General features: G+C 38.4%; 1 protein-coding gene across 4 annotated transcripts in view; it reads left to right on the plus strand.

Annotated features, from left to right (window-relative positions):
* Positions 1-25,531, plus strand: part of LOC141919487 (cytoplasmic protein NCK2) — a 155,988-nt gene that overhangs the window by 15,488 nt on the left and 114,969 nt on the right. For 2 of the 4 annotated variants that reach the window (XM_074815157.1, XM_074815156.1), the window contains 2 exons: positions 2,358-2,627; positions 17,369-17,439. The gene's annotated coding sequence lies outside the window, so the exon portion shown is untranslated. The remainder of the gene's footprint in view (positions 1-2,357; positions 2,628-17,368; positions 17,440-25,531) is intronic. The other 2 variants (XM_074815155.1, XM_074815159.1) reach the window with 1 other exon arrangement.

Consider the following 25,531-nt stretch of genomic DNA (forward strand, 5'->3'; position numbering starts at 1 on the left):
TTTTTGTGCCTAAAAGTCTCTTTCAGGCTTTAATGCCTGAACTTAATTCTTACATATTGTTGAACTGTTACTTTTATATATGCTGTGTCTCTTAAAAGGTTCTGTATTGATTGTACTTCATGAGTAGATTTCTTAAGCTGTTGTTGGTTAGTAAAAGCTGAGGAAGCATTGCTGGAGATATTTGTACCAGGGTTATTTTTAATCCTGGAGACTCTGTGAAAACTTTTTAAATGCAGAAAAGATGTTTTGGGAATTTGTGTCAGGTTTTGGTTAGAAAAAAACCTCTCCTCCTTGCAAAGGGCAAACTGATAAGGTAGTTCCTTATTAAGATTAGTTGTGTTCATGTAAACTTACACATGTAAACTTAATTCTGTGAATTTTCTTCAGAATCAAAGACAATGAATTTTGAAGTTTTCTTTATATAGAAAGTGGTGGAAAGAACTTACTTGTGAGATAGATAATTTGAATGATTAATATATTGCCACAGCGGTTGCTTAGCTGGTAGAATTTGTTAAAATTAATTCTGTCTTCCTGTAGCAATAGGAGAGAGTTCACAAGGGAAATCATGTTACTCCACTAAATCCCTTCCCCGAATTTTTCTTTTAAAAAGTGTTGTACCTTGATACAGTAATTGTTCATAACCTCTTCCAACCCACAGCCCTTATGCTCTTTGATTTTTATGAAACCCGAAGGCTTTTGATAAGATTATGAGTTTCCTCCATGTTAGATCATCTCCATGGTTCAGTTCAAATTGTCGTGTGCCAGTTAATTGCCATTTGTGACCTTGAGTGAAAGCGTGCATTGTGCACTCCAGTTGTAGTAAAAATGTGACGGCAAAGAGATGGTATTCAGTGATGTAAAGCAGCAGTTTTACATGTGTTTATAATTACCAACAGTTCTGATGTTCTTAGTCACTCAGCCTTCTGGTGGAAAGATGTTTTCCTTCCTCCTGGAAAATACAGATTCATTAAGCCTATGTTAATTCATAAATCAGTTTGATGAGGATGGATCTTATGGAAGAAGCAGGAAGCTGTGGTTCTCACTGGCGAGAGGCAGGAGGGCCAGGAGCTGTGCTTGGGGTCTGGGTGTTCCTGCTCCAGGCCATGGGACATCTCTCCACCTGGTTAGAGGTTGTGGTCAGGAGTGTGAACTGGACACAGGGTGGGGGGGTTCCTGATGCTGAGAGCATGTTCTTTTGTGGGCGGCAATGGGTAACTCTGAAAATTCAGGGAGATTTCTAGGAGGGAAAGACTATATCCTTTCTTTCTCTCTGAATGGGCTTTTCTTCTTTTCTTTTGTGAAATCCATCTTCAAATGATCTTCTTTATGAGGTGAAAGGGGTTTTTTTTATAATTTAAACTTTTTTTAAATACAGAATCTCATGTCATATCTGTACTCCACTGAAAGACTTCTGAAGTATAAAAACCCCCATCAATAAGAAGACATTGTACTTTGCTGTTGAAATTCTGTAACACCTTATGTAGCATTAAGCATGCACTCAATGTAATGTTTATTTGTGATCAAGAATTTGGCGTTTCTGAAACGCAACTTCTGGTTTTTTTGGTAGGAATAAAATAAAAGACATTTTAGATTCTTCGGCTTTACCCGTTTTACGCACAAAACAATTTTTAAGCATAGCGATCTTTGTCAGAATGGTAATGCACATCTCAAATTTCCATCCATATAGAAACTGGTGTTGAAATAGTTTAAGAGGGGAGTATTAGTACATTGTGGATTTGTTAGTTAGGCCTCTTTCTTCATATCTTCATTTGAAAACTCTTCTCCCACTTTTTCTAGAAATGCTGTGTGTATTCACGTCTTGAAAGAAACTGAAAAATCACAAAATGAACACGTAGTCAGAGATTTGAAGAATTCGTGTGTACTGAACCTTTTTGTCTTGTGTCTTTGCCTTGGAATGGAATTAACAACAAAAATCTCTGCAATTCTTCCCCTACTGAAAGACTGACTCGAATTCATTAGTATTTTATTTTATCTGTCGGGATTAGAGTTTGAGCTGTCAATTACAAAACCTTAACTGAAACCTGAGGTCTTTTGATGTAATATTCAGTGTAAATGGTCTGCATTTCCTTTATTGTTTATAAATTTCCTTAAATGTATTATCTCTGAAATTTCAGAGTATCAAAAAGGATGTCTGCACCTAGGCTATTAACAGCCAACCCTTATTCAGATCAATTTGACAGAAAATACTTTAAAAAAAAATTAAAAAAATTAAAGATTGTTTGTCATCAGCTTAATTAAGAAAATTAAACTCTGCACAGCTCTTCTGTGTGTATTTTTCCTCTCCTGTCTGTGCAGGGTATTGCTAATTGCGTAAAATCTTTCTGCATCTCTTTCAGTGTTGTTCCTCTTACGCTTTGGCTGCTCTTGTCCTGTTTCTTCCTCCGCTTTTGCACCGCTCAACCTACTCATGTGAGTTATCACACCAGCCTCCCACTCCGTATTGTATGCAAGACATGGAGTCTTTACCAGCCACTTACTAAAAGACTACATCTGCTATCCAAGCTCTCGTTTTGAAGACACCAGTGAGGAGCAGTTTGGCAGATCTCTCTACGATAAAATCAAGTCGTGATTGCATGCCCATCCAAGCTTTAATCTAGATATTGCAGGTAATGGCAGTAATGAAGATGTGATAGCATGATCTAGCAACCAGGATATATCCCAGGTAGATTTGTACTTTTGCTTACCTGTTGGTACTCTTTGGAGAAGCTCTGTAGACCTGCAGCAGAACTCATGCTGCCCTTAGTTCTGCAAATTTTCTTTGTAACCATAGATGACTGGGGGTTTTTTGTTTTGTTTTGGGTTGGGTTTTCTTTTAGTGAAGAATTGTTCGGTAACATTTGGTGGCAATTAGCCTGAGTCGGTCTTTAGAGTTGTAGGAGAAATCCTGCCCTGCTGAGAATTACAGAAGTCCTGTGGTTGATTTTTGAGGACCCCACAGTCTTATTTCGTTTTTCAGTAAAGCGTTTGTATAGGTATACAAGATAGCTTCAAAGTTTGCGGATGTGTATGTATTAGTCTGATGGCTCATTCTTTAATTTGACATTGTAAATTTAACTCAGTAACGTGTGCCAAGAACTTTTTAAAGCTGGTGTTTATGTTGATTTACTTACTCTTCTGCTTGCCAGCATAACTCTTCTTCAAGTAGCAGGTCCGGGCAGTCCTCCTGCCTCCACTCTGGGGAGAGTACAGATAGGAAAGAGAAGTTTTTTGCCTGGGGGTATATTAAAAGGCTGGAAGAAGAAACAATATCGCCCTTCTTTGAGGTGATCCTTCCTTCAGTAATCTGAAGCTTTATTCAAACAGGAGGTGTTTTCACTCTGTGAAAGCTTTGAGTTTCGTTCTCAGACCCAATGTGCTCATTTGAAGCTCCCATCAAGTTGTATTCTGCAGAAAAGAGGAGTCATGTTTCTGTGGTGAAGCCAGGCAGCTTTTTTAGGTGGCAAAGCTAAAACTGGCTTCTGAAACATAAGTTATGCAAATTGTGTAATGTTTAACTTTACAGTTTATAAGTGCAACACTATCTTCTTCAAAACTTCATTACTGATCAATAATGGGCATAGAAACCCATGCTAGGGAATTCTGGTGAGTGTGCACTCTGGAGGGTTGCTTTTTGCCCTGTCCTCTGTTTCCTTTGCATCTCACAAAGTGATGTAGTGATCTGTCTCTAATAAAAATAAGTAGGCCTGAGTTGCTTTTTTCCACGTATATTTTGAAATGCTGAATATTGATTGACTCTTCTTGAGATTATTGATGCCCGACATCAGCAGGAAGGGTAAGGTAATTCTAGTTGAAGAAGTAAGTTTGCACATGTAAAGTTACAAGTTAGTAAAATGTAATGTGAGAGTCATTTTTTGTCAAAGGAATCAATGATGTACCCCATAAGGGGGCAGAACTAGTACTAGATGGTACATCATGCTTTTTGTCCTTGGTATTGCTTCACTGTGGTATGTTTATTTCTGACTGTTGGACCATCACCAGAATTCTGAATCCTGTTCTCACAGGATGTCTGTTCCTGGACTGATTTTTAATTTTTTTTTTATAATTTTTTTTGCTGCCATATGTCAAATGTGCTAAGAACTTGAAGCTTGTTGCACTGCTTTCTTAAGGTACCTAGTGCTTCTGAAAATACAGTAGCTATAATTTAAGCACTTGATATGTTTGTAGTCTGTATTTAGGCTCTAGTTTTGAAAATTCTTGATTTTTACTGGGAACTGTTACTTTATATTTGTCAAGAAGAAAGCACTCACGGCATCTGTGATATCACTGATTTAAATGGAAGGTTACTATAACTGATTTTTCGAAGAAAAATTGTGTGTATGCCTTATCAATTGACAGTGGGTTTCTGGGACTGTTACTCTTACATTTCATGGCAATAGGCTTTGTGTGCATGTGGGATGTTTGTGCTCTTTTGCAGCTTGAGAGGTATAACTTCCCTAGAGCATAAGTTCTTGTTATAGGATCTGTATTTGCCATCATAGCCTACTGAAAAGACTGGTAAAATACAGTGAAAGTAAATATAATTAAAATTCTGTAGAAAGGAGGGAAATTGTTCTGCCTCCTTGAAAGTAAACCATTTTCAAAATTATTTAAGTATACAAGTACAACTTATTGTTTTCAGTTCTTTATTAGCTTTAAAAATGAAGATCTTAGCTTCATTTTCAGGCAAAGACATTTGTATCGTGAATCTGGCATTTCATATATTTGTAAATGAAGCTTATGTTCCTTAAGGTCTGTTATATTGCTCAAAGTTACAGGCAGAGTTAATTCAGGGTCTGTGGTCTTTGGCTTTTGTTGTTCTCTAATGGGGCCTGCCCATAATTTTAGATAAAGGATGAGATAAATGGAAAGGACTTAATTTGGAGCACAAGGTAGGTGAAGCAGTGGGGAAGGCATTTTAAGGAACATGCAGGAAAAACCCATGGAAATGCATTGGAAAAGATCATGTGATTGAGTAATATACATGGAAAAATGTCTTTGCCTTTTGTTTCCTTTTTTAGCAAAAAGAAAAAAAAAATCAATAATGTTGCTGTCTTTATAATCTCCTTCTCACAGAGAAAGCTCTGGCCCAAATCTTCCCATGCTAATTGCAGAATTGGAGCACAAACCTTGAAATTACTTAATTACCCTCCCTTTCCCCATCAGCATCCTCTCTCGGTCAACCTGGAACTTACCTGTTTCTCATGGTTTTACTGACTACTGGTGGTAGGCATGTAAAGGACAAAATGTAATAAAACTATAACTAAAATTGTGTAATGGAATGACTGAAATATTTTAAAAGTCTGTTCTTGAAACGTTGAACCTTTCTGTCCTAGCAACAAAGTTTCTGGGGAATACGTTTGAAAGTGGGCAGCATATGTTTTCCTGGCTTTTGTTTTTTAACAGCAGATCATATGTTTAAACATCAGCATGACATTTTGATTTCTAGTCTGCATGATGAAGATGATTTAGTCAGGTCAGCTATTAAGAAACCACCGTTCAACAAAGCTCTTATGCATCCTTCTGAGAGAACTTTGACTGTGGTGACTGCTTACTACAAATGAGGGATTTTTTTGTTTGTTGGTGTTTTTTTGCATTCCCAGAAGAAAGGGCAGACCTGGACATCTATAAACGGTAGTTGCTGGGTAGTGACACAAGTTTGGGAAATACTGTAATGAAGGTAGAGGGGCACATGATTATAATATATCCTTAAATTTACTGCACTGAAGTGATGAACTATTCAGAGCTTCTGAAAGTTGTGCAGATTTACATTGCAATATTTAGCAATTATAGTTTTTTACATCCAGATAGGATAAGAGCTTACTTAAAAATACCATCACCTTTTCAGTACCCTTCAGACTGGTGGGGTTTTTTTTTTGCTCCCCCTTCCCTGCTTCCCAACTGGATGTTACCCTGGGTCAAAGGGTTCCTTACCCAGGAAATCTTGGGGAAATTAAAAAAAGAAACCACGACACCTTTGGAGTAAATGTTGAGGTTGTTGGTTGGTAGGCTCTGCATGTGTTTTAAGCATTGAGCACCAGGGCAAACTTCCGTGCCGCAAGCAGAAGTCTCGGGCATTTGAGAAGCATGAGGTAGCGATGGCCAACTGGCTTCTTCAAGGGAGGGTGATACAAAGCGGTGTTTTCCAAGTCTCCCTGGAATGCCTGACAAAGAAAGAGAAAATTCAAGCTACCTTCCTTGTAAATGAAATTTTATTAAGCTGTGATTGCCATCTATGTCATACTGTAAAGATGGTTGAAAAACGTGCTGATGCTCATTTTGTTCAGTTTATTGTCATACCGTATGGGATTTAAATGAGACCTAATAGAGTAGTAATTGGATTTGCAGTGCCTGTGTGACACAAAAGAGGATTCATGGTACTGAGATTGGTGTGTTCTAGAGAGCAAATGCAAAAATGAAATCTCTTGTAATAAAGAACTAGCAACAAATGGGTTCCTTGCATATATTCTTAAAAAAAAATTTTGTTTTAGTATTTGCCAAAATGTTTCCAACAACCTGATTGGCTACATGGTTCAATTAGAAGCTATTTTAAATAAACTCTGTATTTTTTCATTGTAAGGAAATACAGTGAAGTATATTATTAAGGTTAGTTAAAATTATTGTGTCTGATATTTTAAGTTATGCTTTAACAGTAACATGAGTTACTGATTTAAATTTGGTCCAAACTGGTAATTTGCAAAATTGCTGGATTGCAAAGGGATCTCTGTGCGTGCCTCTAAAAATTATTTTGATATTAAATGCCCTGAGTGGGTGAAGATGGTAGCTGGTCTTCATTGGCGCTGCTTTGAATTAAGGCTATCTGGAGTTGTGGAGTACAACCCTGCATTTGTGTATTACCCATTTCTTTGAATTTCTTTTTGAATTAGCTGCATGCTCTAGAACTTACCAGATTTTGACCAAAGAAGCTTCATATTTTCAGGCTTTTCTGAATATCCCTAATGACTGTGCTCAGGAAAAAAAAAAACAATAACCCAACAGCAACAAAAAAGAATTCCCCACCTCTGTGTGAGTCTTGGTATAAGAAGCACAGCCTGGAATGTGCAGTTCTAAATATAGGCCCATTCATAATGAATGCTTCACTCTCTCCTGAATTTGATATCGTGTTGATAGCAGAAGGACTTGCAATGTATGTACAGTGAGTTCTGTCCTTACTTTTGAAAGTGTTCAGTATACAGACAGATCAGGGTTAGAAACTTTGTCTAAATCAAAGTCTGCTATTTTTCATCATCATTCACTTACACTTATTTAAAGGTTTATTTATCTATTCATAATAGAGACAAAGGTTTCTCATTACAATATATTGTACTAACCATTGGTACTAACCATTATATATTGCTTCAGTTATTTGGCACATGCAGTTTTTTCTTTAGTTTCATAGTAGTCTCTTGGATAGTTTCACTTAAAAATCAGATAAACTTATATTTATCTGTGGTTTTAAAAGCAGTTATTTTAATATGCCTGCAAAGAAAGAAAACAAAAATCCTTGTATTTTTTTTCTTTGCTGAATTAAAAGGCTATTTTTCCCCCACCTTGATCGCTGTCTGTTTTAAAACCACAAATAAACAGAATCCTGTGGCAAGGTTCAGAAAACTGAATTTGCCACATAATTAAGCAGTAACAGACACTTCCAAGGCAAAACGGAAATCAACGGTTACAATGGTTTAAGGAAAGCAGCAAAAGCAGCAAGAAATCATATTATTGAATTAAAAGCCCTGAATACCATTTGTCACTGCTGCCTAATATTTAAATGAGAGAGAATATTATTTTCTTTTATGTAAGTTTTAGATAAATTTAGTTCATGCTTCTGGGAAGTTGGCACATTCTACTACTGCTGTTAGTATTTTGTTGGGAAAAAGAAGTTTTGGAAAAGCCAAAGTGGTAATGAAGGATGTAGAGGTTAACAGAAATCTTTTTAATTACTGGAGTCAATACGTGTTTTTTTTCGAAGAAGTGAACCTGGAAGCTATTATCTTGGGGCGCAAATTCGGACAAGGTAATTGGCTTTGACCTTTTGCCAGATGTCTAACAGTTCTTTTTTCCCTCTCCCTTGTGTCCAGATAAATGTCATGCCTTGAGGTTTTTGTTCCCTTGTTCTGGTTTCAAGTGTGGAGCTGCTTATGTAGCTAATCTGTGCTTAAAATTATTTCCACTTCTAACCCCAGTAGGACTCTCTTTTGGGGTATTCAGACAGAATTGACATAATTGGATTTCTGCCCAGATACTGTATTTAGATAGGTTTGGAGATGTCATTAATTTGACAGCTGCCATAGGAAATCTTTGTTTTGACTATTGTTACAGGGCCTGCAATGTTTCTATTACATTTTCATTTGTAGTCTGCCACTGAATTGGTGTGATTAAAAGGAGTAGAATAAGACACCATCAAATGTGTACAAGACATGAAAGGGAGAAAATCAGTGCTGAAAACCTCAGAAGGTAGGCTGTTGCCAAATTTTATTTGGGTATTACGAGATTTTGTAATATCTAGTTATCTTTCAAACAGCAATAATAGCAGTGCCTGGGGCTAGGGCTGCTGTATGCTGTGGTGGAACCAAAGCTGTGTTAACATTTCTCTTCTTATTGTCGACGTAAAGCAGAGTTTCTGGGGCAGCTCAGGCAAAAACTGCTTAAGCAGTTTCTGATGATTGACTTGGAAGAAAAAGCAGGTGTTTGGCGGGACTGTGTTCTTAGGAAGTAGCGATCCCAGCAACTCAGGCACTGGTTCCTTTTTGTGGATCCGAGGATCCTAGCAGTTTTGTTTTGACCTGCACATTGAAGGCGCTGACTTTGGGGACTGCCATTCTGCCATGTTCAAAGAGGATGGTCATGGTACCTCACACCACTGACTAGCATGTACCACCAACCAAGTCACGTAGGAATCAAAGCCACTTCTAAGTTCCAAGTGTTTGTCTTCCACTTACCCTTGGCTCTTAGTTGTGAACCCCCCTAGTTATGGTAGTTTTGTACCTGAACCATGTGAAGTTTTTTGTTTTTCTTGAATAGGGTCATCAGGGGAGACTCAAAAACTTTAAATCTGGAATGCCAGTTTTTCCCAGTCTTTGATATACAAATATATTGGGACAAAAAAGTCTTGCCTCTCCCAAGGAAGATAATTTTCATCAGTGCATTACTGCTGTAGTACCCCAGGTACTATTTGAGTATATTCTAGTTTTAGTAAGGGATTTTGTGTTGTGGTCTTTGTTTTTTCTCCCCTCCCTCAATTATACTAATGGGTTCCAGTTTAATGTCTGTTTATATGAATTCTGCAGCCCTATCCTTTTCAACATTGTGAATGAAATACTGAACTTGAGTAAACAATAAATCTTTCTAGTCTTTCTGCTGGTGGTAGTGGAGAGAGATTTCTTCAACTTGCTCCCTCAGCTGAAGTCATTATAGATTTCTTTCTGCCATCCCTTCAAAGTGAAACAGCTCTCGTTTATGCTGACAGCACTTCAGATGCAGTTTGCCTGAACAGAATAGGGCAGAGCTTTCATACTCTTCAGAAAAAGATACTCTACTTGGACAGTAATGCCTGCAGCATCATTGTATACCTGGTGGCTGCGCACCTGGAGGAAGGGTAAAACCCAGACACCCTCAGCAAACAGGCTTAGGTGCAGGGAGTGGTGACTGCAGCTGTTGGCATTGTCAGCTTTTACAGCAGGTGGGGAGTGCCCAGACCAGGCCTTGTTCCATCAGCATAGCGTATCAAGTTGCCACTTTGCAGTTTGAGAGTTATCAAGAAGTTTCTGACAATGTTTTCCTTGAAGACATTGGTCAGGATCTGCTCTGTGCGTTTCATCCAGTTCCTTGTATCTGATGCCTAGTGGTTTCAGAGACAACCACTGACCTCTTAACAGCACCTTATCCATACATTTTAGCACTGAAACAGTAGTGGTGCTACTATTTCAAATTCAGACAGTGCTGTGTTGAATGTACACATAGGAGAGATTTTCTTTGGACTAGGAAAGAATGAATAATTTTCCAGAACAGGAGCTCTAATAAGGGTTGCAGTCAGCCTTTAACTGTGAATTGCCAGTGGGCTAGGTCTGCCTTACTTAACTCTACTGTATCAGTGATCTGTAGTCTCTCTGGAGCCCCCGTTACAGTACATTTTCTATTACATGTCACCCCAAAGCAAAGCTTCTCTAACTGTGTAGATGTGAGATTTATTTGCTTATTTTAAACATTTGTCTCCCTAGCCAAGAGTGGTAACCAGGAGTCTCTGCTTAGTGTTTCTCTGATAGTGAGTTAGTGTTGCATCCTTCTGTGGTAGCTAATTGATCGGAATCTGTGGTTTTCAATTCTCCAAAAGGCATCTGTGAATGCCTTTTTCCAGTGGAGGTGTGCATTTTCATAATTTGCATGTGCAGATTACTAGATTACTGTAAAGAGTATATTAATATGCTGTTTGTAGTCATCTTTCACAGCCCTGCAATCCACAAGAATAGAAATAAAAGCTCTGACTCTAGTAGAGGGATTTGGAAGAACTAGTGTGATTTGGTGGGTCGTATATGTCTTCATGTAAAACATTTTATGGCGAAGATGCAATAGGAAGAACAGATTTATGAAGGAGCTGCTTGGGCTGATGAGTTGTTAACCACTCAGGTCCTCAAAGATTTTGAGCTGATTTTACTTAATGGAAAAGACTGTCAATGTGCAGTTTTTTATTAAAAAAATATTAAATGTATCAATCAGAAAAAGGCTGAGGTTCCACTGGAACAAATTATAAAACTATATGTACAAAATACTGCTTTATGAAGCGCTGAAGAAAGTTATCTATAAATGCGAAGATGTTTCTAAAAATCAGATCTGTAATTTGAATAATAAGGTATCCCAGTAAGGAAACCAAAATAATTACCTTGTGTTCAAACCATGGCCTGAGAAACTTGCTTAGTTAAGCACTACGTAAGGTTGAAGTCCAATCCTTTCCTTTCATTAAAGATACTGTGAGACAAAGTTTAAGAACAGCCTTGGTAGGTATAGTTCTGTTTCTGCTTACCTGTCTGCAATTATAATTGGTTATTCAGGTCTTTCAGCATACATTTGTAAGGGTTCTTGATGTACTTAGAGCTGTCCTAAGCATAAATTAAGACTTTGTTGCTTCCTCTGTGTGGGCTTTAGGGATATTTATATATGTGTCTATGTAGCCAGGTAATAAATACTTAAATATGTAAAATTAGAAAAGCTGTGAGTTCCTATTGTAAATAGAAAAGAAAAAATAGGGCAGTTGAGATAAAATGGAGTTTGAATACTTCACTTTCACAAATTGCTTTTGAATAAGGAATGCTTAAAAAACCTGGGGCTGTTTTGGTGGCATGGTACCTTTGTTGTGAGCTTCCTTCAGCTTGCAGAGAGTGAGTGGACGTGGCTTGCATTTATTTTAATGCTCAATTATCAGTCTGAAAAACAGGTGTTTAGGAGTTTTTGTTGGTTGTGGGGTTTTTGATTGGTTTTGAGACTGCAATATTACATGTCCTCTCACAGAGTTTGTAGCTTTGCTGGGGGGAGGCTTCCTGGCCTCCCATTCATGATTTCTTTACTCTGCTTTATGGGTTTTTTCTTCTCATGCAGGGACTGCCCTGGAAGTTTGCAGCTCAGCATAATAACATTTGAATTAGGTCAATATCAGTAAGTATCAAGATGGAAAATCCTGCTTAAGCCAGGAATTAAAAAATTTGCATATTACAGTGAGTTTAGGTAGTAATTTGGTATCAGTATTAGGGTTTTTAGTAGCTCAGACTTTTTGGGGAAACTTCTAGCTGAGAGACTGTAAGAAGCGTGTCATTCCTCTTAATAGAGTAATGTGAATCTGTACAATATATACTGTAGAATTCTTAGCAGGTGCAGTCACTACCAGCTGTAACCCTCATTTCTTTCCAAATTAAAAAGATGCTAGTCATGCATGTATTTAGATTGCAGCTACAGAGGAAGCTGATAATGGAAGTTGGTTTTTGAAATACAGTATTTATTTTAAATGTTTATATTATTTAGATGATCAACTACTTGCATTTCATGAGTAGATTGGGAGTTGGTGGTTGTGCAAAATTTTCTGGTTTTTTGAAAACATATCATGTATACAGCAGAGTCTGCAGAGGATACGCATTTGACTGCAGGAGTTAAATAAGAATATAGGTCAGTGTAGCCTCTTCAATTGCATGTGGTTAAAGTGTGAGCCATTGCATGCTTTCTCTAGCTGCATTCCTCTCCCTACCCCCCAAGTATATGTTTATTTTTAAAAAAATAATAGAATTGTTTGAGTGACCAATGATAGATGTCTAATCGCTTCCTCTTTGATACAGACAGCATGGTTGCGAGGTGTACTACACCTATTGCATGCCAGATAGGAGCACAGAGAAAAGATACACCACCTCCTGCTTGTACACTGTCCAGAAGAGACCTAAATTTCTTAGGTTAGCCCTTACAGCCTCTGGTGATGGCTCCAAACCTGGACTGCTTAAAAAGCCTATTTAAACTGAGAAGTTTGTCTTTGCTACAAGGACTAGTCTCATTTTCACAGCTGGCATACAGGCTTTAATCTTTTCCAGCATTTTAAGTATCTGGCAGTCTTCTGCGTGCAAGGCAGTGAACCTGTTCTTGTGCCCCATTTCACTTGCTTCCTTGCCGTTAAGGAACCACAATCTTAAGAGAAGAAAAACTTAGTTCTGTGCAGTACATAGCATGAAAGAATTTTTTTTTGTTTGTTTTCAAAATGTTATACCCATTGTAATGCAACATTTCAATTTCCTGCCTTTTTGAAACCTTAAATACAATGTGAATCCAGTCTTGCTTTCTGTTTTCTCCCTTTGTTTCATACTTAGTTTTAAAATGTAGTATTCTTATTAGTAACTTATCAGAGTTAAAGAATAGTTGTGTATTTTAACATTGCTATTTTCTTAGCTTTAGAAGAAGGTAATATTAAGTGGGTTTTGTGAGGATGTATATGACTAGGAGGTTAAAATACTAAGCATATACTAGAGTCTTGAATAAACTTGGTGGGTTTCTTTTCCTTTTGAGCAAATTCAGGCATTGAGCTTTTGAGTATTTAGGCTGATCTGTCTGCTGCTTTGTGGGACTAGATTGTGCTTTCCCAGTTGCCTCCATAGTTAAAATATTTTGAACATAGCCTATTTTGATGTAACTTCATTTGAAATATCTGCCTAATGGAGAAGTCTTAATGGAATACCTTAATAGCCCAAAGTGGTTACCTGCAATTGCTCCAGCATATTTCAGTCAATTACAAAGGAAGGCAATATTTAATGTTGGAGTGTAGCTAGATGGTGTAATGAACTGGCAGATTGCCAGCTTGATCTTCACAGGAGAATTTGTATTAATGTGATGCTTTTCATTTGTTCTCCAGAAGGTCACCAGTAATATGTCAATCGTTGAATTTCATTCTAGTTATCAGAGTCACTTGAATGCCTTGCCACTGGAGTTAAAATTCTCACTCTGTGCGGTACAGGTTTATGGTCAGGTCATTCTTGTGTATTAGCATATTAAGTATCAAAGAGATTATTTTAGCTATTTCACGTCAGAATTTAAATAGGAAGTGGTTGAGTATTGGGAAGAGAGCCTGAGAGAATTGTCATTGAAATAGTCATTGTAAGTCTGAATCTGGCTTTTAGCCATGGGGATAAAGAAAATGGGGCACATTAAAGCCATTAGTGAAAGGAAAGGTGTTTAATAACTTTGAATGTTACTTGTAATATAATCATTACAAGAGCACTAATTTATTCTTAAGGTTGTAATCTTTAAAGATTACACAGTTAAATATAAGGTGCTTATTATATTAGAAGTTACTGATACTTGTCTTCTGGTGCTTGTTTGCAAGCATCAAGTTTAAACTTTTATTTCTGACTATTCAAAAGTGCTTTTAACTGTGGGACTTGAATAGTCCTTGTGTTTGGAAGACCTTGGTCTTCAGAGTGACTGAAGTTGCTGCCCAAACATAGACAGATTTGTCTTTCTACCTTGCATGTTTTTAATCACGTGTTCATCCAGTTCCTGTACTCTGTCATTCCTGTTCCTTGTTATTGTCTTCTGTTCCTCTGCTCTGGGCCTCATAGTAAGTGTAGGATATGAAGGCAGTCATGAGTGGTAAGGAACCATGGTGTTTTGCATGCAGTAGGGCTGACGTTAGGGCAGTGGTATTGGTGGTAGGATTGAGACAAATGGATGTCTCACTAGGTGATACAGAAATGTTGGGCACTGGTGATACCATGGGACACAGCTGCCCGGCTCTGTGCCTCCATTTGCCTCACTGCCTTTCACAAAAATTGTTCTTCACAAAAGTCATCCCCCAGGTTTTCTAATGTTGTGCCAGTTTGTCATTTGGGTGGACAGTAAGCATTTGCCATGTGTACTCTAAGGCTTTTGAAGGTTGTTGGAGATTATTTTGTTCTCTCAAAGCTTTAACTATTCATTCCCCCAGCCTGACTTTGCTATCAAATACAGTTGTCTAGAGTCCTGGCTGGCAGGACACAGCAAGCAGAATCAGAAAACCCCATGTGTGGTGCAAACCCTCTGCCTGGGGGCAGATAGTCCCAAACCCTAACCACTGTTTCCATTTACTGCCCTTTGAGAAGAAAGAACTTGAACTTCTACAATGTAAAGATTGTTCCAAGGAACATATTTAAAGTATAAGTGAATTATTTGCAGTTTGAGTCACTTTCCAAGTCACTACGTTGCAGGCGAAGCTTTGAGCTGCAGAGGTGTGTGATGGAAATTGGTTACTCTTCTGAGGAACTGACTCTTAGTGTGACTTGTAGCAGAAAACTTCCTCTGGCTCTTCCATAGCAAAGTGAAGATTTTTACCAGGAGAAAAACAGAAAAAGAGGTCTCAGTGCTGTGGATTTGAGACCAGAGAGGATAGAGACCAGTCTGCATCTCGTGCTCATGTTTCTGTTAGATTAACAAGAGTTTTATTTCAAAGTGTTGGTAGGAATGAGGTTTTCTCGTGCATGTTCTTTCTTTGACTATTTGCACTATCACCGTTAACATTCTTAGCTACTTTTAATTGAGCTGTGAAAATAGAACCATTCTTGCTGTGTAGAAGGAACTCAGTAATGTTATATTGAGATAAACACATGACTCATTCTTATAAGTTTAGATGGAATTTGGACTCTTTATTTTCCCCAACTGTACTTCCTTTCCAGTTGATGAATAAATACGTTAGTTTTTCAGGTATTGATGATTAACAGTACTGGTTTTTAGCTCACTTTCAAATTCAAGTTCTATATGCAGCTGTGCATTTGTGGAGGTGGAAGCAATAATTGAGAGAGGTATTGAGAGAGAAAGGAACAAAACAAAAAAACCTCAAAATCAAAAGCTTGGTACAGTACTTCAGTGGTGGATAGTAATGAACAATAGATGATTTGTGAGATAGGAAGGGGAAAGATAGTGCTGTTCAGAAGATCTTGTAAAAAAAAAAAAGTAGTTACTTTTATTTTCTCACTTTTTCCCCCTTAATATTAAAAATATTGTCGCATTATTGACAGCAAAACAGGAGAAAAACATGCTATAACACATTCAGACAGCATTATTCTTGCATTATTGAAGCAAAACAGGAGAAAAACATGTGCTATAACACATTCAGACAGTAGGAAAATAGATCTGCCCCACCTCATGGTTTTAACGTTGCTTCATTTATTAAAGTATCTACCATTTACTTGATACCTGTCCTACAATTTCAAATACAGAGCAGCTTTCAGTGAGGCCCAGTTAAGGTCTGTAACTGGGTAGGAAAATTGATACAGCAAAGTGTGGTTGCCGTGGTCTGTGTCTGCAGAAAGCTCAAAACCCTGTCAAGGCATTGGGCACCCTGGCAGAGAAGGGGGTAGTGACCCTGCAGTCTCATCTGCTCTCTGCTGTCACAGGCATATCTTCATTCAGGCACTGAACTGGATCAGGAGGCTCTTCTGTTTGAATAACACTTCCTCATGATTTGCCCTCCTCCGTTTTTTTTCCTTGTGTGTTTTTCAGGAGGGGTAGCAATGCTCTGGCTCCACTTGCAGCTGTTGGGGAGCTGAGGGGCAGCAACTCTCTCAAGCTTTACCCCTCAACAATATGTTTGTCAAACTGTGGTTTTAGTAGCTTAGTTACCCCACTTACTAGTGGGTGGAAGTCTAAATCTCACTTTTAAACATCTGTGTAAGGTATTTATAAAACCTTTGTCATTACTTTTTTTCCCCCTCTTCATTATGATGCACGAGATCATTGGATGAATTTCTCTTTTTAATTTCTTCATAGGATGCTTTTGTAGAGTGACAACTGGTTGAAATCTGTTCGAAGAACACTTAGAACAGAAAAAGTTGTGCATGAGTGGCCTCAGGTTGAGTAGGACTTGTAATATATTATCCTTATGAGCTAGGGGCTGCAGTGCAGGATGCTCAGAATTTTTTCCTTTTCTTTGGATTGCATCTTAATGGGTTTGCACTGCCTGAATTTGTTATACATCCTGTGGAGTTAGAAGCGTCATTACAAAACAGAAACAAATGTTTCAATACTTTGAAGTCTCTTCTGAAAGGTTACTTTTGTGGCTAGAAATAATTAAGAGAACAATGGAGGCTGGGAGGGACCTCTGGAGGCTTGTGCCATCCAGCTCCCGGCAGACTAAGGCCGCAGCTGGGTCATGTCAATTTGAGACTTCCCCAGAAAGAAGGTCCAACACTCTTCAGGGAGCACATGGCTGTGCTTATCCACCCTCGTGACTTCTTTACGTCCAGCCAGAATTTCTAATGGAGTTCTCCAGCCCTGTGGCCAGCTCTGTGAGATCTCACTCTTGTTGGGTCAGTATATCCTGTGCCACAGGGCCCCAAACCAAGGGCGGTAGTAATCCAGTGGGATTACACATCCAAATGTGTGTGAGTGCCTCCTGGGTGGAAATAGTTGTGTCCCACAAAACTACTGGCTATGCTTTTGCTGATGTACCTCAGTTTTCTGCGTGTAACAGCGTTTCCCTTTTCTTAGGAAGTACAGGCAAGTTAAACTGGCTAATATAAAACTGAAGGCAATAGTAAATAATGGTGCTTTTAAAAATGTAATCTTTCTAAAACTGGTCTGAATTTTTAATTCCATTTCTTGACTGATTTTTCTCTCTATTGTGATGGCTGGGTTTGTAATTGCTTTCTTTCCTAGATGGTTTGGATGGTCTGTGGTTCAATTGACCTTGTATTCATGGGGAAAGGTTAAATAAGATGGACTCTATTCAGGCTAAACAGCTGGATCAAGTTAGAGCCATTCTGCCTGCTCTTCAGCATCTCTTAGGATATTTTGATAGTATGAGAAGTAAATTACCTAGCTAAAGGTCTTGTAAGTTTAGTGCTGAAACTAAAATATGTGTTGTTTTTTGTTTCAGATAGCGGTATACTAACTTTGTTGGAGAGTCCTGCCTTTCACTGCCTGGATCCTTTTAACAGTGTGCCAAAGGTGAGTGGTTCAAGTTCAGTGGTTATTTTCGTAACTAAAGATAAGGAGTGAACTGGATGTGTTGCTTGGGTTTTGCTTTTATGTAGTGTAGTACTTCTGATTTTTTTTTTTTTTAACTGCTAGATGGATGATTAAATAGCAAGTCTTTTTCCTTAAGTGATCTGAGACAAATCCATTTTAGCTCTTCCTTTCAAAAAAAGACGAGAAAAAAGGATAGGCTCAGACTATTAATTAACCATTAGATATTGCTACCACTGTTTTTTAGCTCCTGTCTCACGTTACCTACTGCTTTGACTTGGGACATTTTCCCCTGAAGGTGCTGTAGGCAGGATGTGGTGCTATGGGAGATATGGAGGAGTAGTGGCTATCCATAGCCTGTGGTGAAGCAGGCTTAATACTGTTCTTTGAATTCTAAAAACTAAGTGCTAGCTTGCAAATTATTGAGAGGAAAGAAGGTTTGTGGGTTTTCTGTGAGAGTAGAACAGAATTGCATTCTATATATATGGAGTATCTTCCTGGACTGGCTTTGAAGACCTGAAGTAACCTAATGAAGCTGATGTTTTCCATAGGATTCATTTTGTAGTGGTAGAGTCTGGCTTTCTTCTTTCTGTTAATTCATGCACCCTGTTGTTTGTTTCTAGTAACTGTAGTTGATCTCTGTGGCATAGTAGAGACTATCAACAGAAACCTTTAATAAAATGAAACCTCATTACAACTGAACTGAAAAATAAAAGCGAAAAGGCAGAACACTGAATGAACTTTCAGCATTGTAGTGGCTGCAGCATGGAGCAGAAAACTAGAAATGTTAGTTTCATTCATTATTTTACCAGGTGGATTTATTATTTCTTACTCAAATTCTCTGTTTATAAAATAAAAATAATGCTACCTTCTTCAGAACAAGGTTATGAAGGCTAATTATTGACATTTTGGAACCTTCAAATTGACAGCAGTGTATGAAGTCACTGTGTGCCTTGATATTTGCTGAGAGTTCTGTTAAATACTTGTTCAATGAAGTGTTATCAGATGTTGAAATTAGACTTAATTTGTTTAATAAAGTGCAGGTGAACCAGTTAGAATTAAAAATGCAATCCAGTCTTAAGTATAACATCTACATATGTTTTTGCAAATGTTTCAGTTTCCTTCAAACTGAGAAGGAAATTTTGAAGTACTAGAATAGAAACTCTGAGATGCCACAATTGGCTTTTGAACTACATTTTCAAATTATCTGAAAAATGTCTTTAAACAGACAAATTTATAATCCCAGCCTTTCCAACTGATCAGAATATAGCCTTGAACATTTTGTATTTGTGTTTAAAGACTAATAATGAGAAATGTTTTGTAATAATTTTCTGGAGTAGAAACTCCAGTAAGTTTTCTTTATACGTTTTGTGTGTTGTGTAGGTAGCAAAATTATAATATTATTGAAAGGGCTGTTAATGTAAAAACAAAACAAGCACACAATCCTAAAGCCAATGATTCATCAAACTGTAGACTTAATCATAGTAAAATTATTCTAATAGTTCGGCTAAAATTTCTACTCAAAATTAAACTTGTATTGTACTGACTATGGCCCAAATTTTGTATTTATTTTTGGAATCTCTTTCTTGTCCTTTTTTATAATAGTTTTCAGTTAAATGTTCAGTGAAAATAATTTGTTTTAAAAATTCACTGCTTTGTTAAAGGAAATAGGTGTTTGGAGTCATCTTTATGAGTTGAATTTATTTCTGTGATATTTGGTTCTTGAGTAATTTGGTTTATTTCCTGGCGAAACTGGCTGCTCGTGGCTTGGATGGGCACATGCTTTGTTGGGTAAAAAACTGCTGGATGGCCGGGCCCAAAGAGTTGTGGTGAATGGAGTTAAATCCAGTTGGCAGCCGGTCACGAGTGGTGTCCCCCAGGGCTCGGTTTTGGGGCCACTCCTGTTTAACATCTTTATTGATGATCTAGACGAGGGGATCGAGTGCACCCTCAGTAAGTTTGCAGATGACACCAAGTTGGGAGTGTTGATCTGCTCGAGGGTAGGGAGGCTCTGCAGAGAGACCTGGACAGGCTGAGCTTCAATAAGGCCAAATGCCGGGTGCTGCACTTCAGCCACAACAACCCCCAGCAGTGCTACAGGCTTGGGGAGGAGTGGCTGGAGAGCTGCCAGTCAGAGAGGGACCTGGGGGTGTTGATTGACAGCTGGCTGAACATGAGCCAGCAGTGTGCCCAGGTGGCCAAGAAGGCCAATGACATCCTGGCCTGTATCAGAAATAGCGTGGCCAGCAGGGACAGGGAAGTGATCTTACCCCTGTACTCGGCACTGGTGAGGCCGCACCTCGATTCCTGTGTTCAGTTTTGGGCCCCTCACTACAAAAAGGACATTGAATTACTCGAGCGTGTCCAGAGAAGGGCAACGAAGCTGGTGAAGGGTCTGGAGCACATGTCGTACGAGGAGCGGCTGAGGGAACTGGGGGTGTTTAGTCTGGAGAAGAGGAGGCTGAGGGGAGACCTCATCGCCCTCTACAACTACCTGAAAGGAGGTTGCAGAGAGCTGGGGATGAGTCTCTTTAACGAAGTAACAAGCAATAGGACAAGAGGTAATGGCCTCAAATTGCACCAGGGAAGGTTTAGACTAGGTATCAGGAAGCATTTCTTTACAGAACGGATTATTAGGCAGTGGAATGGATTGCCCAGGGAGGTGGTGGAGTCCCCATCCCTGGAGGTGTTTAAGAGTCGGGTTGACATAGCGCTGAGGGATATGGTGTAGTTGGGAACTGTCAATGTTAGGTTGATGGTTGGACTGGATGATCTTCAAGGTCTTTTCCAACCTAGGTGATTCTGTGAGTAATTTTTTCTTCTACCCTCTAAAACATAAAGAGGGGAGGGGTAAAAAACATAACCAAAGTGAAGGTGTTTACAGCAGGTGAGGGTTTTATATACTTCCCAAAAAGGCAATAAATAGATAATAGTTCACTGAAAGGAGGAGGGAACTATTTGGACATATCAGTTGGCAGGGTTGGGTGTAGGGGTGTGACTTGTTTGGTGGTTTTTTTTTTTTCTCTTTTTAAAGTATGGATACTCAGAATACTTCTGTGTCCAATTAGAGGACACAATTTCTGTAATAAAATTAAATCTAACTTCTGTATTAATATTTTGTGTCTTTTTCTATTCTTTGTGTGCATGTTTCTGGTAAGAGACTGTATTCAGTTTGGTAAAGACGTGATTCTGCGAAACATGAAGCATTCTAATGCCTTTTCTGAAAGGAAATGAATGCATAGGTGTAAGTTCAGTAAAGTCTACACTTGAAATGCTTTGTTGAACCAGAACATAGTAAACCTTTTGCCCTTTGAAGAGGAAATGCAATTGGCAACAAAGTAAATATTCACAAATTACACTCAAAATGTTTTTAGACTTCACAGAACTGTGGACAATAATGTGTCCTCACAGGATTTTTTTTGAGTTGGAACTACAGTGTAATTAGTGTGTGGTTGTCAAGACCTGCCAGCTCATCTTTTATCTAGCTGGGCAAGCTGGCTTTTTCAGTTGGTTGGTTTTGGTTTTCTCTCTCTTTCTTTTAAAAAAAAAACCAAAAACAACCAAAAAAAACACCTATATTGCAAGCACCCCTTTAAAAAAAAAAAAAAACATCTGTCATTTTTGCAGTTAAATTAAACATGAAGTTACAGATGAATAATGTTCCGGCCATTTATTACAGTTATTCAGTTGTTGCAAATCTGAAACTATCTGAAAAGCATTTAACCTATTTTAGAACATCATATTGTATATAGTGTTATTCTGTACTTTTGAACTTGTTCCTCATTCACTTACAGTCTTTGAATTGGAAAAGAAATTGCATCTTGTATTTTCACAATAGAATATTTTGAAAAGTAACTGCTCAAGGCACGTATTACTATTGCAATCCTTTTTTGTATTTTAGATAAACTCTTCTGGGAAGTGTTCTTTAATTGTATAAATTTTTGAGACTTCATACACCTTTATGGAATGTACTGTTTGTTTCTTCAGGGATACCTCTGTATGCAGGAGGGAGATTGTTTGATGAGATCAGAAGCAAACAGGTACAAGCAAAATTATCAGTGCATTAGTATTCAACAGATTTGCCAAGCTGTGATCAGATGTTAGTGGCTACAGTACCACAACATTTGGTGAAAAGCCTAGTCTGTAAAGGTACTCAGAACAACCATGACACAAATGTGCTCCTCATCTGCGAGACTGGGGACCTGCTCACAGCTTCTGAAAGACTGATCCTCCTCGTTTAAAGAGGAAAAAGCACCACAGACATTTCAACTTCATGGAACTGTCTACGATGCTGTATCAGAAGACTTCTTGGTGTTTTTCTGTGGATCAGCATGTTTGTAGTTGTTGGTTTTTAAGGAGTTTAAACCTAAGGAAAACAATACCTATTCTTAGCATTTCATATGAGTTAGTTATGGGAAATTTTGATTCTGACAGTAATTTAGAGAATGAAATGTAGGTATTGAGTGGATGTCTGGATTCATTTTCCTTAAAAAGAAAAGTTTCCTGTGATTATGTCAATTATCCCAGGTGCCTGAAATGTTGATTTTAAGCCTTTGAATGCAACTTTAGCATTACTTAAATATATTTACAGTCATTTATTATAATAAATGAATTTATAGGATTCTGCCTGTTAGGTTATGCTAGTGTCATAATACTTTCTAACCTGTAATTGTGGACAGGAAGGAAGAACATTTTCTTCCCGCTACTACGCCCCCATAACTACAGGTATAACCCCCAAATAAATTGATCTTCCCTGTACTAGGTAATTTTAGTACTTTTTTTAGATTTTTTACTACATTTTCTCTCTGTAGTAATTATAGTTCTTGGCATGAAAATACAGGAATGCCTTTATTTACTAATAATATCAAAATAGATTATTAAGAATCATCACTGGTCTATAATTTTTTTCCAGATTTGATAGCTTCGGGTGCAACTCAGGTTTGTAGACATCTGTGGTACTTGTTACGGCCCACAAATGGCCTTTGCTGTATATTTTCACTGCAATCCATATGGATTCCTCATCAGAGAACACTGTACAGGTTTCATCACATGGAAATTCAGTTTAGTAAAAATAAAACTATGACCACGTTTTTCTTGGTGGAAGTAGTTTTGTGGTTTGATAGCCAGTATGGACTTTGGCTGTCTTCTTATCCAGCACGTCAGTTTTTCTGAGCCAAAAAAAGCTTTGCCTGCTGAAAAGAATCTAGCGTATTGCTCATGAATATAGCTATGGGTTAACTTATATATATATAAAAAATAGATATATATGAGTAAGCTAAGGTTAAGCTTCTGCCTGAGTGTATTTGTGAACTGAGCACAAAACACGCAGTGACCAACCTTAGTGTCTTGACCAGTGTTCAGAGGAATGCTACTGGCAGAACTAGTTACTGAGCCCCCATTTCTGTGGTTTCTGAATAAACAGATCCCTGTGTTACACCAGGTTCAGTTAGAAGATTGGAATATGCAGTGCACTTTTGAGGGACACCTGATGTGGCTTCAGATATATGATCTTGAGAAACTTCCAAGATAGCTTATGCAGTTAAGCTACATCACAGGGCAGGTATCCTGAGATGATGAAAGCATTCATGACTTGGGTGAGTGTTGTACATAGAGACACACATCAGGGAAAGTCAGCCTGAGGCTTTTGAGAGGCGGGGACTGAGAGCAGTCTTTGCTAGCACCGCCTAGTGTGACAGGGCTGTATCGGCACAGAGGTGGGTTGGTGATCCCAAAGTCTCCTGAAGGAGGAACCAGATTAGCAGCTGAGGCCCATGTCACTGAGCTACTCCAAGATCTAACTGCCCCATAAAGGAGCTGTTGTAACCTTCGGCTTGCAAACACCACCTGGAGATCCCCTCCCATCAGGTTTCTGAGGGGTGCCATGCCTGTTTTGTAGCTCTTTAGGGCTGACTGCTTGAGCTAGTGTTTTTTGGAAGCGAGGACGCAGCAGTGTTGGCGTAGGTCACTTACAAAGTCAGTTGAAGGCTTGTTCCTCCATTTGATAATGACTGGAAGGCAGCTCTGGTGTGGAGGCTTTGAGGGAACTTTAAATGATTTATTGTTCATGTTAGAATTGATATGTAGTAGAAATATAGCTAAAACTGTAAACATGTATTTTCAGTAGTGCTCTTTATGTATTCCATATAACATTCAAATGGTATATATTACGTCAAATGTATTATGATATTAAAAAACAGTTCAGCTTGCTGAAATGCTGCCTTTTAATGAATAGGAAGAAATTGTACATGCAGTTCATCTTGTTTCATATCTGGCAAATGGTTTTGTGTGTGTTACCCAGGGACACGCTGGATAACTGCTGAAATTGGTGAATTTCACAGAATGGAAAAATATTTAAGGGTTAGTGTGGTATATTTGCTGTGGAATTCTGTTTCTAATAACTCGGTTAATTAATCCTGGATTACAATTACTGTTTGCACTGTAGTAACAAAGCTCAAATTGTACTAAGCAGAGAGGACTGAGAAAATGAGCTTGTCCTGTTGTTTATTTTTTAAGGCAGTAGTAACACAAAGCGTAGAATACCATGCATACAGATACAAACCTTTTACAGTCTATTTTTCTTTCCCTGATTTGAAGTTTTAGAGTCTAATTTTAAGACATCACAGGCTTCTTGCAGTCTCCTGGGTTTAACTCCCACTTTCCTTTGTGCTGTCTCTTCATACCCTTTTGTTTCAGGGATCCCCTGCAGCTCTCATCCCTCCTTATTTTGGAGGCTGTTGTCCGCAGCAGCTGCTCTTACCCATAATACAGCCTCCCTGTCCAGCTTATTTTCTACCTGTTCCGTTGCCCTCTTTTTCCCCCCCCCCTCCTTTCTTTTAAATGAGCTTACTCCCTGCTTTTTGATTCAGCAGCTGTATGCATAATTCTTACAGCAGGTCACCTGCTACTATCACTGCTACTCACATTGGGTTTTTTCCTCACTAGTTTGAGTCTTTGCATTTATTTTCAACATGTCTTTTCCTCGTGACCACTTGTTCCACCTCTTCCTACTAACCTTTAAAATTTACCTGTAGCCTGATATTTTTTTTAATGTGAAATACAGGTATCTTAACAGGCGTGTTCCTATACACAAGTTAAATATCCGCCTCTCATGCAAGCAGGCCACAGCAGGTGATGTCAGAGAGATTCTTTCCCTGAAGCAGTAGGTAGTTGGGGATTCCAGATTTTCCCAGGAGACTGATTTTGAATTCTCAATCTTGCAACAAAATCAGTAGCTCTTTGTCCGTCGCTTAGCACATTCCCTGATAAGCTGGGTTGTGTCATACCATTAGTTCTCAAGTTATCACATACCAGCCCCAAAAATGCTGTTGAATGAGGGTTAGACCTCTCTTTATATTTGATTTCTGAGTTTGTTTTTCAAGATTAAATGGAGTATTCATTTTCCTTTCTTAGTTCTCCCTGAATATTACTGAATGGCATTTTCTGGCAGCCCTGGATTTATATAGGATCTGGAAAGGTCTGTTCCATTATTTCTAGAGACAGTGCTGGTATATGATGGTGAAGATCAGGGTGCTTGGTAAGCTAAAGCATTTATCTCAAAAGAAAAGCATATGACATCCCAGAGTTTACTTAAATGTTTTGACTGAACTACGAACCTCGTGTGTGTGTGTGTGTGTATATATGTATGTATATATGTATGTTTATAAAAATGGCTTTGAAACTAGCTTATAAGCAAGGTTTTGACAGTTGTACTCCTTAGAAAATGAATTTACTGTCAGAGGGATAATGGAAAGTTGCATTCTCAACTTCTGACTTGCGCTTCAGGCACTCTTAGGATGCACGTCTGCTATAACATACTTTCTGACTGCAGTAAGTTACTGAAACTTCAGGAAGTCTTGACCTGTGAGCTCTCTCTCATGTAACTAGTAACACGTCACCATGTGGCCAAAATGAGTGTCCCACATGTGTGCTGGGCTTATGTCCAGTTGTGTGAGGAGTGGCTGCTGATGTGTATTCTTCAGGAAAAAGGGGCAACAGAGGGATCAGTAGGTGATTGTGACCTGCTCCCTGGCTGTGGTTTAGGAGAAGAGGAGGACTGTGGTGGCACAAAACAGGC

This window comes from Strix aluco, chromosome 2, assembly GCF_031877795.1.
Source record: "Strix aluco isolate bStrAlu1 chromosome 2, bStrAlu1.hap1, whole genome shotgun sequence".
NCBI lineage: Eukaryota > Metazoa > Chordata > Aves > Strigiformes > Strigidae > Strix > Strix aluco.